This window comes from Chrysochloris asiatica, unplaced genomic scaffold (genome assembly GCF_000296735.1).
Source record: "Chrysochloris asiatica unplaced genomic scaffold, ChrAsi1.0 scaffold00086, whole genome shotgun sequence".
Lineage (NCBI taxonomy): Eukaryota > Metazoa > Chordata > Mammalia > Afrosoricida > Chrysochloridae > Chrysochloris > Chrysochloris asiatica.
The window spans coordinates 13422005-13436212 of record NW_006408604.1 but is presented as its reverse complement, the minus strand read 5'-3'; the positions used below and the strand labels follow the sequence as shown (position 1 = coordinate 13436212).

Sequence of the window (14208 nt, the reverse complement as noted above, 5' to 3'; positions counted from 1 at the left end):
AACATTTTAAAATGCTGAATGATGCCTTGTGATGGGATCCGAAGTATCTTCATAAAGACCTTTCCAGTTGTTTCTATAAAATCTTAGCTACCCTAGAGAATATATAATATGTTCAGACTGAATGTGTATATACAATTAGTTAATATGCAAAGGAAATCTCCTGTTTCATGGATTTGACTTGTTCTTCTGAGACTATTTTGCATTTATCATGAATAGTGGTGTGGGATGCCAAAGAAATAGCTAAAGGATACAAAACACAATAAAGCCAAGAGTTAAATTAACTCTGTTGATTTTTATCAATATCAACATCATTCTCATCATTTGTTGTGTTTATAATCACAATTTATATATGTGAAGAAGAAATACTGTACAAAAATAATCAATGAATTTGGTCACTATAGAAACTAACTCCGAATAACAAAAGACACAAAAAAATGCATTTTCTTAATTTTACCCCCTTGCATTCCCAAAAGGGTACACTGCCAGTTGTAATATAAAGAGGATAAAAGGTTATAATCCAATCACATAAAAATACTTACGATTTTTATTTATGTCTAGTTTGTGTTAATGTAGGTTTTAGAAGCCATTTTCTTATCGTTACCCTTTACCTCATCTAAGGAGCTCTGGTAGCGTAGTGGTTACGAATCGGGCTGCTAACCTCAAGGTCAGCAGTTCGAAACTACCAGGTGTCCCGCGGGAGAAAGATGAGGCTTTCTGCTCCGGTAAAGATTTATAGCCTCAGAAACCCTGTACAGGGTCGCCATGAGTCGGAACCAACTCCACGGCACATAACAACAACCCCTTACCTCATCTCCCCTAGAGCTCTGATATTGCCCCTTCATATTTCTATTTTTTATTTTTTGCTTAGATTTTAATCTTCTCTTGGGGAAGGTAAATTTCATAAATATTAACTGACAAAATTGTTGCTGTGTTTTTATACTCATGGATTTGTGAATGCAAGGTATTATCTTGAATGCTATTTATGTGAAAAGCCGTTAGGAATCGTCCCTTCATATAGCATATTTCTATGCATGTTTGCATGGATCCATTCATTTATTTATTCAAAAAGTATTTGCTGAGTGTCTATATATGTGTCTCAAATCACATTCTAAATGTTAACAACTCACCTAAGTAGTTCTCTTGATTTGTGGAAAACTTTACTCAGATACAAGATTAATGTGACTGAAGAAAAAAGTTCTCTTTTTCGACCAACCAGCAATATTTATTAAACCTTTTTAAGGGGCCAGGTTGTAACTCTAAAATAAGCTCTGGACTGCTAACCACAAGGTCTACAGTTCAAACAAATCAGTGTCTATACAGGAGAAAGATAGGGCTGTGTGTGTACTCATAAAGATTTACAGTCTTGGAAAGTGTACAGGGTTACTGTAAGTCAAAATCAACTCCACGACAGTAGGCTATCAGTAGTTTTGTCTCCATGTTGAGTTCTTCGGTATAGAAAATGAGTAGGGAAATAGCTCACTTAGTTAAATTGTACAACTTTAGTAATAATTTCTATAGTTATGCTCATCAATTTGAATATTTCAAACTTTTCTGATTATGAGAGTTTTTTTGTTGCTGTTATTTCTAATTGTAACCATTCCCTCAGATTCTATCTTTTCTCTTTTCAGGGAAAGCTCGTTTGCAGTGTTACCTTACAAACTAAGATGCAAATGACATGTACTAGCATAAAGAGAATTTCCATTTTACCAGAAACTAAAATTTTATGCAAAGTAGGTGAAGCTTTCATGGTAACAGCAAAAAACTGCTTTGGAAAGGAAATTTTTTAAGTAATTTTTAATTCAGATAAAATCAGATAATTCATATAATGCAGAAACTTGGAAATCACAAAATGCCTATTTAAAAAGAGCATTGTCAAGCTTTTTCCCATTAAGAAGCATATAACTATTATTTTCTCATATCGATAATATTGTCCTGGTGTGGCACTGTAGGATAAGCACTGGTCTGATAATCATAGCATTGGCAATTCAGTGTCAATGCCCTGGTCTATGAAAATACAGTTAGGAAATGCCCAGTGAAAAGACAAGGCATGTGTGCCCTATTGGTTCATTCCACGTGCTGAAGAAATCAGAGTGATGAAAATTGAAGATGCTTGATCAACTAGTCCAGTGGATCAATGGAGCAGGTGAACCTCAATCATCATGATTCTAAGATTAGAAAAACTAGATGGTGCCCACATACCACTACCTCTGAGAGGGATCACGTTAGAGGGTCCCTGATATAGTGAGAGAAAATGTGAAACAAAATTCAAAATTATAAAAAACAAAAAACCGGCTTACTGGTCAGAAAGAGACTAGAGGAACCTGAGACCATGGCCCTCAACCACTCTTCACATCTGGAAAGGAAACTCACCCTCCTGGCCCAATTTTTAATCAAGTAGTAGATAGATAGATAGATAGATAGATAGATAGATAGATAGATAGATAGATAGATAGATATGGGGGGACAACAACTCTAGTCAGATAAGATCCGCATGAAATGGTTGATTATTCAAGATCAACAGGGCAACATTTACCTAAGAACAAAGTTGAGAAGGGATGGGAAGGAGGGTGGAATGGAAATAGGGACCACAGGATAACTGTTGTTGTATGGAGGGTCATTGAGATGATACAAAGTGTATGATTTTTTGAATGTGATCTTCTCTATAAAGTTTCACTTAATATACAATAAGAAGTTTTAAAAAAGAAAAAAGAATTGCTCTCTTACTTATTTACTAAGGATACAATATGTCAGACTGGATGGTACTTAACAGTAACTATATGTTAAAATACTTCCAGGTCTCCCTTAACACTGATCATAAAGTCACTGACATAATAAGATGAATTAGGAGGATTTCCAAGAATATTTCTAGGAGACTTTACTTGTTAAGCAACTTGATTCTAGTGTATTTTAAGAAATCAGGGTCTTTCGCTTTCTTGCTCAAGATTTACAGTGAGGACTCAGCTCTGAACAATTTTTTTCTTCTCTTCTTGTGGGAAGTTCCTAGTTTTTCAGAAATGCTAAAAGTCTTTCTGGAAAACAAAACATTGAATATATAATGATAACCCCCACCAAGTTCTCTTTTCCAGATACTCTTCTAAACTAATCCGAAACCATACCAAGTTTTCTGTATAACTTGATTTGTGTAAGAAGGCACAAAAAAGTGACTAAATCTGAATTTCATGTGTAATACAAGAGTCAGTCAAAAGGTATTAGGGTCACAGCTTATATATGTATGGGTTTATTCTTTAAAACAAAAAACAAAAAAACTTGTTTAAGTATGTCTTTGTGATCAATGGACAGCTACGAACAAGTCCTCTCAGCGATAGTCTTGTCTTAGGATTGTTTTGTTGTAGTAAAATGTTGTTCATTTGGTTCTGACTCATGGTGATCCTGTATAGGATTTCTGAGTGCTGGTGGGTTTGAGGATTTTGTAGGTTTTAGTCATCAACCGTGCAGTTTGTAGTCCAGTGCTTACCCTATAGCACTGCACCAGACTCCATTGCTGTTGTTGTTGTTAGGTGCTTTTGACTCAGTACCAACTCATGGCAACCTTACAAACAGCAGAACAAAACACTGCCCCGTCCTGCACCAACCTCACAATTGTTGCTATGCTTGAGCCCATTGCTGGTCTCACTAGACCAATCTATTTCATTGCGGGTCTTTCTCTTTTTCGCTCACCCTCTATTTTGCTAAGCTTGATGTCCTTCTTCAGAGACTGGTCTCTCCTCATAATGTGCCCAAAGTATGAGAGAGAAGTCTGGCCATCCTGGCTTCTAAGGAGCTTTCTGGCTGTACTTCTTCCAACACAGATTTGTTTGTTCTTCTGGCAGTCCATGGTACTTTTAATCCTCTCCTCCAACATCAAAATGCAAATGCATTAATTCTTCTTAGGTCTTCCTTATTTATTGTCTAACTTTCATAAACATATTTATTGCATATTGTCCAACTTTCACATGCATATGAGACTCCATTGTTGTTGTTAAGTGTTGTGTTGAGTCAGTTCTGATTCATAGTGACTATGTATAGGGTTTCCTAGGAGCAGCTGGTAGGTTTTAACCACCAGCCTTGTGGCTAGCAGTCCATTGCTTATTCTACAATAACACACCAGGAGTCCATCGTTGTTGTTAAGTGCCTTCGAATAATTCTGACTCATAGTGACCCTGTATAGGGTTTCCAAGAAGCAGCTGGTGATCTGAGCTGCTGACTTCGTGGTTCAAACCGACCTTATGATCCAATGCTTTATCCCACAGCTCCAAAACCAGGACTCTATTGTTGTTGTTGTTAAGTGCCTAGAGTCGGTTCCGACTCATAGCAACCCTGCAGAGGGTTTCCAAGGAGCAGCTGGTGAGCTTAAACTGCCCACCTAGTGGTTCAAACAGACTTTGCAGTCCTGCAGGTCAACCCACAGCACTGCAGGACTCCACTAGGAGCACTCAAAAAACAGTTCCAATCAAAACAGTGACTTTTGAGGCGGATCTGCTGGGTCAATTAAATCCAAGACAGAAAGGTCTGTTCATAAAGTTACAGGGAGTGTGTTTTGGGATGCTAAAAGGGCAATCTTGATAGCTTTTCTTAAAGAACACCGGATAATCATGGGGATTATTATGAAGAAGTTGTAAGAAAATGGAAAATTGCATTGGTGATAAAAAGGCCAGGAAAGTTGCACCAGGGCATTTTCTTTTTCCATCAAGACAATACATCTGGTCATTCTTTGAGGGCAGCAGGACTGTACTATGAGAATTTCTTTGGGAAAACTTATTCCATCCAGCCTACACCCTTAATCGTGTACCTTCAAGTTTCCTTTTGTTTCCCAAACACAAAGAACACTTAAAAGGAACAGAATTTGAGTCCCATGACAAAAATTTTTTGTTTTGTCATGGTATACAATCAAGAGGACAGAATTTTGAGGGAATGTTTAAAGAAACTGAAGGACTGCCTTTAGAAATGTAGAGACCTAGATGAAGGATATGGCCAGAAACAATAACTTCACTTTTTGGTCTTTTCACTTAATAAAGGCTGCTATGACTTGCAGTGATACTTTCGGGCTTAGTCTCCTACAATGTTCTGCTCTTATTAGCAACACTGCTGTTCTGCGTTTCACAACAGCACTCTTCCTCCTTAAGGGGAATCTTACAGGGATGGGTGGAGGGGTTGTACAGAAAGATAAGGTGTGATTACAACAATCTTCATTATCCTGCTTTTATCTCCAAGCATAACTTGGACAAATAAAACATTTTTAAAAAATTAATTGCTTTATTATCTCTAACCATACTTTTCCTTTTTCATGTCTACATTTTATGATAGAATAAATGAAACTTAAAGCAAGATTATTTATTTTTTAATAATTTCTCATTTTTTTAATGTGAAAAATTTCAAGCATAAGTACAATTAGAGAAAAGGATATAATAGATCTGATATACCCATCACCTACTTTCAGCAGTCACTACTATATGATTCAACATGTTTCTCATATAATCTGCTATATTAGTGCCACATCACTTTGTCACTTTGATCACACAATATTTTACTATAATCACATTTCCAAGGGTAGTAACTGAACTTCTTCTATGAAATAACTAGCTTCAATGAATTTTAGATTATCTCATTTCTACAGTTATAGCAACAGGAAAATATATACAAATACTTAATATATTTGTAAACCTATGTTTTTCCTTTGTGACCTCCTCTCAACATCTATCTTTAATAACCTTATCCTGTTTGTTCTACTGTCAAGTAAAGCAGGAGTACGTTTCTAGAAGAAACTTGTACTATTTTTTCTAATGACAAAAGGTCATCAGACACTGAGAAATAGTTAGGAGAAAAGCACATATCTTTTCCATTAAAATACAAACATATTGTGTTTTAGTATAAGAAACAGGTCTTATTTATTTTTGTCATCTCAATATCTACCACAGAATCTAGAAATTTGTAAAAAGTTACCCAAACATGTAATAAATTGCTTAGCCTGTTTTCTTACAGAGATAGGGGGTAAACTAGAACAAATAAATAGTTTTAGTTAATCTAGTACATCAATGAATTATGGTTTTCTGAATGAGAGTTTTCTTTACAGATTCATGTTGACCTCATAATTCCAAAAAGCACTGATGAATTCTAACATCCTTAAATCTATGAATGACTCAGCACTCGTGTCTGGTGAGTTTCAATTTTCCTTTAAGTTGTTTTTTTCTACTTATCTTTTTTTTCTCTGTTAAGTCTTCTTACACCCACACTTACTATTTCTATGATGTTTGTTAAATTTCTAACTACAAAGGTCCCTCTTTTGTATAGCTGTGTAACTGTTGTTGTTGTTGTTGTTGTTATGTGCCGTGGAGTCGGAACCGACTCATAGCGACCCTGTACAGGGCGGTTCACAGCCCGAGTCGTAACCACTACGCTACCAGAGCTCCTTTTAGCTGTGTAACTAGAGTATGGCTTATTCCTAGACAATTTTTAAAAAATTAATATGAAAGTTCTACAGATATTTCCTCTTTTAAAAAAAACAAACAAAATAAACCTAGTTACTAGATTAGAGTTATCATAGTTTATGGAGAATTTAAATGATACTCAGTGAGTCAATACACATACCAAAGGAAGAAAACAGTGAAGAAAGAAAATGCCACAAAGACTTCTGGTTGACTTCTCCCTTGGCTTGAAAAGAACATTCTTGCAGACTGATCTACATAGTTGAGAGTATTCTTCTTTCAGGTCATGCTTCAGGTACCAAAGAGTCCTCAAGAAGGCTTTCCTCATTTGGCTGTTTCCAGAAATCAAAACATAAGAGTAACCAGAAAGATACAGAGATCTTACCTTAGGGGAAAAAAAACCCCAACACATCATAAGCAGCTTCTTCTATTGAGCAAATTACCTCTAAAATGACTTGAAAAATGCAAACAGGGATGACAAAGAGCACAAGAAAGGAAAACAATCTTCACTAATTTAGATGATGCTTTGAGACCAATTCAAACATGGGACTTCTAAGAATGAAAATCTACTACGAATGCAGAGCCACCATAATCTAAATCTGAAAGCTTTAACATCACATGGCTTATTCCTAGACAATTTTTAAAAAATTTAACATCACATATTTTGCTGGTCAAATGTACTCAGAGGAAGAATGTGCAGATCATAAGAGTTTTATACCTTATGGACCAGAGATAAAATAAAGGACAGATAACAGTCCTCTCCAGTGTTTTTCAAAATATGTCTTTTTTTTTTTTTTTTATACCTTCCCAGAGTTGAATGAATTCATTTCATGGGCTCGAGAGGAATGTAAGTTCTTAATTTCTCAAACTAGTCCAGAATCACTTCTGCAATTGTATCCCCCATGTTTTGCACATCATCCATTCACAGAAGCCAGATTTCTAGTCATTCTAACTTTTCCCTTCCTCACTTTCACACTTATTGGACTAGTAACAGTTGATTCCACAACATTAATTCTCTAACATCTATCCCTTTCCACCAAGCAATGGCAACTGACTTAGTTCAGACCCTCCTGATTTTTACCAACAATTATAAAGGAATTATAGTCACAAAGGTTGGATAACACTTCCCACCTGTGTCACAGGAAATTGTAAACCAACATAAGACATTAGAAATTCTGTACTTAGAAGTTCTATACTGAGAAAACACATTAAAAGAAATAAAAGCAATTTTCAGAATCCAGGAAATGATGAGTAACAACACATCTTCTGAAAAACAAAACAACAAATGTGAAGATATATACCTATGATTCCTTTTGCAAAGTAGCAACAAAAATCTAAGAAACAGTGGTTAGCAAAGCAATCAGTAAAATGTATGGTGAAGTCTATTGTTGATCTGGAGTCTCTGGGAACTGTAGCGTTAATGCACTCAGCTACTAACTTAAGGTTGGAGATTCAAGTCCACCCAGAGACACTTCCAAAGAAAGGGCTGGTGATCTACATCTGAGAAAACCAGTCATTGAAATCCCTTTAAGGCACAAAGGATTTCCATGAGTCAGAATCAACTCAACAGCAACTGTTGCTTGTTAACTGTTGATATAATAGCAGGAAAATCTAAGGCAAGCTCTTAATAACTATTTATAAAAAGTACATGTGAAATATAAAGCAATTAGAAGCCAATTTTTCTGGTAATTTTAATGAAATTTGGATATTTATACAATGGGAAAAATAATTATGAAGTCTCTTTACTTTACCTAGAGAGAGGCTATATATGTTTATTAGGAATTACTGATGACAGAAAGATAAACGTAAATATATCAAGAAATACCTTATGATCCAGCAATCCCTGTACTTGGTCTATGTCCTAAAGAAATGAGAGTCTTGACACAAACAGATATATGTACATTAATGTTCATCTGATATTTAAAATAAATGTTCCTTCTTCCCTGGCATGCCCATCTATAAAAGGAAATCTGCCTTTCTTCCAAATATTTAAAAAATAATTCCCCTCCATGTAGTATCTTTCCTACCTCTACAAGGGAGCATCTACCTTTTTATCTGCAAAATGGGAATCTGCTAAGTGGGCTGTGCCAGCATAGTATAGGCCTTGGCTCCCAAGCCCAGAAGGCCCTGTAGCCTTCCTCCTGTGTATAAGATCTTTTCCATTCCACATTATTTGTACTTATTGACCACTCCGGCTGCGTTAGGTGCAGAAGTCTAGATACCCCTGGTGGTACTGGTCCGTTTCCTTCCTGGTGTGTCCCAAGAAAGTGTGGGAGATGAAAAAACTGTAAAAATATCCATTTAAAATGTAAGGGGAAAAAATCTAAATGTTAGAAAAGGCATGGACTGGTATACATCTCTCTCAAAGTCTAAAAAGACAAAGCAAAACAGTAAAAATGAAAAACAGGTAGCCAAATTTGTATATATGTATTAAGACTTTTTCCATTCTCTTGATTTGTCTATTTGTCATTAGTATCATATAAGTTTTCAGAGCTATATAACATATTTTATGAAGATGCATCAGGTATACAATATTATGCTTGATATAATAGTTTATTAATAACCAATGAATTCTCTTAGTTATCCCTTGATGCTTTTTGCTATAAATACTCATATTAGCAAGTCACAATTTGCATTAGGAAATAATCACTGAAGTGAGACCTTTAAATGACTCCATTTTTGTGTTTATGAGTATTTCTGTAATTTTTATAAAGTCCCCAAGTGTTTACTGCTCTCATTTGAATATTCCTTTCTAATTTTCAAGGGAAACATAAAATATTTATGTCCTTAAGAGTTCATCTTTGTATGAGCATAAATTTATCTCTGTGTACCCATGGAAATTCTTTATATGATTGATATGTACATATATCTTTTAAGAAGTAATATGATATTTTCAGTGAATGTTTACATAGCAGTTTAGTTTCTCATTCAACAATTTCTATACAAGTTGTTTAATGACATCGGAGACATTCTTCACAACGCATGACCATCCTCATTATATTTGGTCTGGTTGTTCCATTTGTGTATATATATTCTTTTATCAAATCAAAATCATGGAAATCAAGTGAAATAAAACAATAATGTCTAGTATAGTGTGTCCAACAGAATACATTATCCACGTGTTTTAATTTTGCTATAAAATCTATATTGTGTATTTAACCACAATTGTCATAGAAGCACTTTTCTTCTAGCTTATTCCAAGCAGGTTGTTTCCCTTCACCATAATCAATCAATCTGTATTCTGAACAGATAATCAAAGAAGCTGGATTATATGAAGAAGAACATGGCATCAGGATCGGCAGAAGAATTGTGAAAAACCTGCAATAAGCAGATGACATAAATTTGTTTGCTGAAAGAGGAATCGAAACACTGATAAAGATCAAAGATTACAGTCTAGTATAGATTGTATATAGATGTACCTCAATATCAAGAAAACAAATATGCTCAGAACTAGACCAATAAATAATATGATGAATACAGAAAAAATTTGAAGTTGCCAAATACTTCAATTTTCTTGTATCTATAATCAACACCCATAGAAGTAGCAGTCAAGAAATCAAATGGCTATCTACTGCAAATACTTCTTTAAAGTGTTCAAGAGCAAAGATGTCAGTTTGAGGACTAAGGTGTGCCTGACCTAAGCCATGGTACTTTCAAAATGCATGTGAAAATTGGACAGAAAATAAGGAAGACCAAAGAAAAATGGATGTATTTGAATTATGGTGTTGTTGAAGAATATTGAAAGTAGTATGCATTGTCAGCAGAACAAATGTGTCTTGGAAGAAGTACAGCCAGAATGCTACGTAGAAGCCAGGACGGTAAGACTTTGTCTCTCACACTTTAGACATATTATCAAGAGGGACCAATCTCTGGAGAACAACATCATGTTTGACTAAGGGATTGACACAGTGACAGCAACAATGGGCTCAAACACAACCATTGTGAGGATGGTGCAGGACAGGGCAGTGTTTGGTTCTGTTGTGCATAGGGTTGTTATGATTGGAGCAACTTGATGGCTTGACAGCACCTCACAACAACAAGCAGATAAGTTTAATAGGTTCAATGACCCACCCCTGAACATAATAAAAGAAGCTGAGATCATTGAAAGGAATATGCATAAGGTACAATTTGCCACCTTCATTCTTGAGAACATCAGCACTCTTTTCAGGCAAGTTTATGCAAATGCAGGTTTCCTCCTATTTGTGCAACACTTCAGATTCCCCAGTATACAGAGAGAAGCCTGGTTGAATTTGCTGTTCCATAAAATGAGAATAAATGGATGGCCAGATAGACAGAAAAACATTAACATATCAGCAACTGGATTTGCACCAATATTGTCTAGAAAAATATATTTCCACACCATGATGCTATTGCTCAACTAGTACATAACAAAAAGGAGTAGGAATGAAATTGTAGTCTTCATGGCTCTTATATGGGCCTCTGTGCTAAGATCCCAAGAACCTGTGTCTCTCATCCGTCTGGTATGGAGCCATAAAGAGAGGGTTAAAAGAACGTCAGTGACACCACAAAGGGAATGATGAACACCATGAGAACTTAACAAATTCTATTTCCTCACTGTGCTATTCCAGGTCAAATTGCTTTCAGTTTTTACCTGGTCTTTTTCCATTATTTTAACTATTGAATTCTTCAAAATAAGACATATGCAGAAAGAAAAGAGTGCCCCCAATAAAATAAAGAGAAGCACCTTGTGAATTCTCTACTTCATCCAGAGGAATATGGGATTGGAGAAGGTAGCTCTCTTGAGGAAATAAAAAGACACTGAGGGAGGTAATGCAGAAATAGCTGAGGCCTGTCCAGAGCAGGTCAATTCCCACTAGATTACTGTTGTAAATATTTTCTCATAGATTGCATTAAAGCCAATACCCAAAATTTACTATACATAGACGTATTCTAGAAATAGTCAAGAAGGTGTGAATAAAGTCAATCAAAGAGAACTTCCAGCTCCTACTCCAGCCAGTGAAGTTAACCAATACAATAAATCCAGTCCCTAAAACCCCTATTATAAACTTCCCAGCAGAAATGATCATAAATATATCAGCCAGTGTGCATGCCATGCTTTCTGATAGAGAATTTCTGCCTTCAGTATACTGGTATACCTCAGACTGGTTGAAGTATGATGGACTTGATATAGATTTATGTGTCCAAAGCTTTAATGTTTAAGATTCTTTTTCCTGTACTATTGGCGGTGACCACCATAAAAGAATGGGAGCCTTCCAGTTGTACTCCAAGACAAAGTCTTAATTATCTTTGTGAAAACCACCTTTATTCCTCTCAAGATCTCAGCTAGTGACTTCCAAGGAAGGTATCACATTATCTGCTGCTGCCAATGTGACACTGCTTATAATTTACATGTCAAACTATGCATTAAAATTTGAATCTCAATTTGTTAAAACACAAAATAGAGATAGGATTTTAAAGATTTGTTTACAATGTCTTCTTTCCTTATAATACATCTAGACCATCCACCTTAGTTATGAACTAAAAACATTAAGGAAACCCCAATCTAAACAACCCAGTGTATTAATCCAGATGCAAGGAAATTATTGGGGGAAAGCGGGGAGGGACCAGGAAGAAGTTGGGTGAGCTGTCCTACTGCAATGTAAATCTGATCCCTGTGAAGGAGAGTGGGAAGAAAAGGAGGAAGGTCTGAAGCAGAAATGCAGGCCTAAGAAAGTTTCAAAAAAAAGCCACTGAGTCCTCAAGCTGACATTGTACATCAAGAGTCCTGTGAGTTCTGCCATGCTCCATCAGTGGCTGGGAGGGAGCAAGGCATGGAAGTGGCTGGGAAGATGAATTTCAGTGCATTGGAACTGGGGCTGTCAGCCAATTGTGCTCCCTGAAATCAGACATCTCAGAGGCATGTTTTCAGAATCCCCATATGCAGCACCTATCTAAAATTTATATCACCAATGCATATTACTTATAAAATAACCAACTGTTTAGTAAATAAATAAAATGCTGCTGATGTTATACTAGAATCTTTTGGAATCAGTGCCAGTTTTAAAACATAGCTGTGAATTCTTTAAGCCTCTTCCTCTTAAAGTTGGGTGGGTTTCTGACTTCTTCAATCATTATATGACTTCTAAAACTGTCATCAAGGCCATGTAGTGTTTCCTTAGTCATTGGAACTCTTCTGCTTAGAGTCTTGAGTGATTATGTACGAAAATCTGACTGCCTGGAAGCCACCATGTTGTAAGGAAGCCTAAACCACAGCAACATCAGTATGGGAGCAGATGGCCAGTTTCACAGATAGAGCAACTGGTGGGTTCAAACCACCAAACTCTTGGTTAGCAGCTGAGCTCTTAATCAGTACTCCCCAGGGTTCCTTCTATATATGATTCCCCGTGATGATGATTAGGATTCATAGGAGCCCTGTTGGTTAAGGTCATTAAGGTCAGTGGTTTGAATCCACCAGGAATTCCGCTGGAGAAAGATGAGGTTGTTTGCTCCCATGAACATTTATTCTCAGAAACCTAAAGGAGCGCACACTGTCCTATAGAGTTTCTATATGTGATGACATATACAAAACTTTGGAGTCCTGCTGTGGCACTATGGGTTAATGCACTGAACTGTAAAGTCACTCTGAACCACAAGGTCAGTGGTTCAAGCTCACCAGCTGCTCCTCTGAAACCCTATACAGGGTCACTATGGGTCAGAACTGACTAGATGGCACTTAACAATAACAACAACATCTCTTCAACTAACAAGGTCCCTAGGTTTAAGATTGGTCTTTGATAACATAATTATAACATGATGTAATTATATTATTCTTATCCCAAAGCATACTTATACTAAAACATTATTTGTTGTTAATTTGAAGTTAAAATATAACTGGTTGTACTATATGTTCATTTGCTAAATCTGGCAGCCCTACACTAGATGCTGTAGTACCTGTTCATTGTGACAATTAAAAATGTTTCTAAAGAAAACCAGAACTCAAACCCATTGCAATCAAGTCGATTCTGACTTACAGTGACCCTATAGGCAGTGAAGAGATGCCTCATTGTGTTTCCTATGCTGTAAATCTTTATAGAAGCAAACTACCACATCTTTCTTCTATAGAGTATTTGGTGGCTTCAAACCACCAACCTTTCGGTTAACAGTCAAGCCCATAGCCACTGTGTTATCAAAGCTCATTCCCAAATGTCCTCTGGTGAGCAGCATCACCTTTAGTTGAGTTTACTGCCCTAAAGTAATTATTCACTATCATGGATTGAATTGAGTCTCCCCAAAATAAGATCATAAAAAATTTGATGCATTTGAGTTATGGTATTTAAAGTACCATGAACTACCAGAAGAACAAAACTGTCTGAATTGTAAGAAGTACAGCCAGAATGCTCCTTAGAAGCCAAGGTGCCCAGATTTCATCTCTCATACATAGGACTGATAATAAATCAGGAGGGACTAGTCCCTGGAAAAGGCCATTATGCTAGATAAAGTGAAGGGTGAGCGAAAAAGAGGAAGACTCCTAATGAGATGGATTGGCACATTGACAGCAGGAATAGGCTCAAGCATAACAATAATTGTGAGGATTGTACAGGACCAGGCAGTGTTTTGTTCATTGTACATAGGGTCACTATAAGTTGGAACTGACTGGATGGCACCTAATAACACAACAATAAAAATATAAGTCACCTTGATTGTACCACAATTCTCAGTGGTTTGACAGGTGTTTGATAATCCCCCACAATGTGATAAACCAATAAAAGGATTAAGGTTGGGGAAAATATCATTAATAATACATGGAAATAAAATTTACTAAAGA

The 14208-nt window shown here is 36.2% G+C and overlaps 1 pseudogene; it reads right to left on the bottom strand.

Annotated features, from left to right (window-relative positions):
• Positions 1-139: 139 nt before the first annotated feature.
• Positions 140-13342, bottom strand: LOC102827531 (annotated as a pseudogene).
• Positions 13343-14208: the final 866 nt, after the last annotated feature.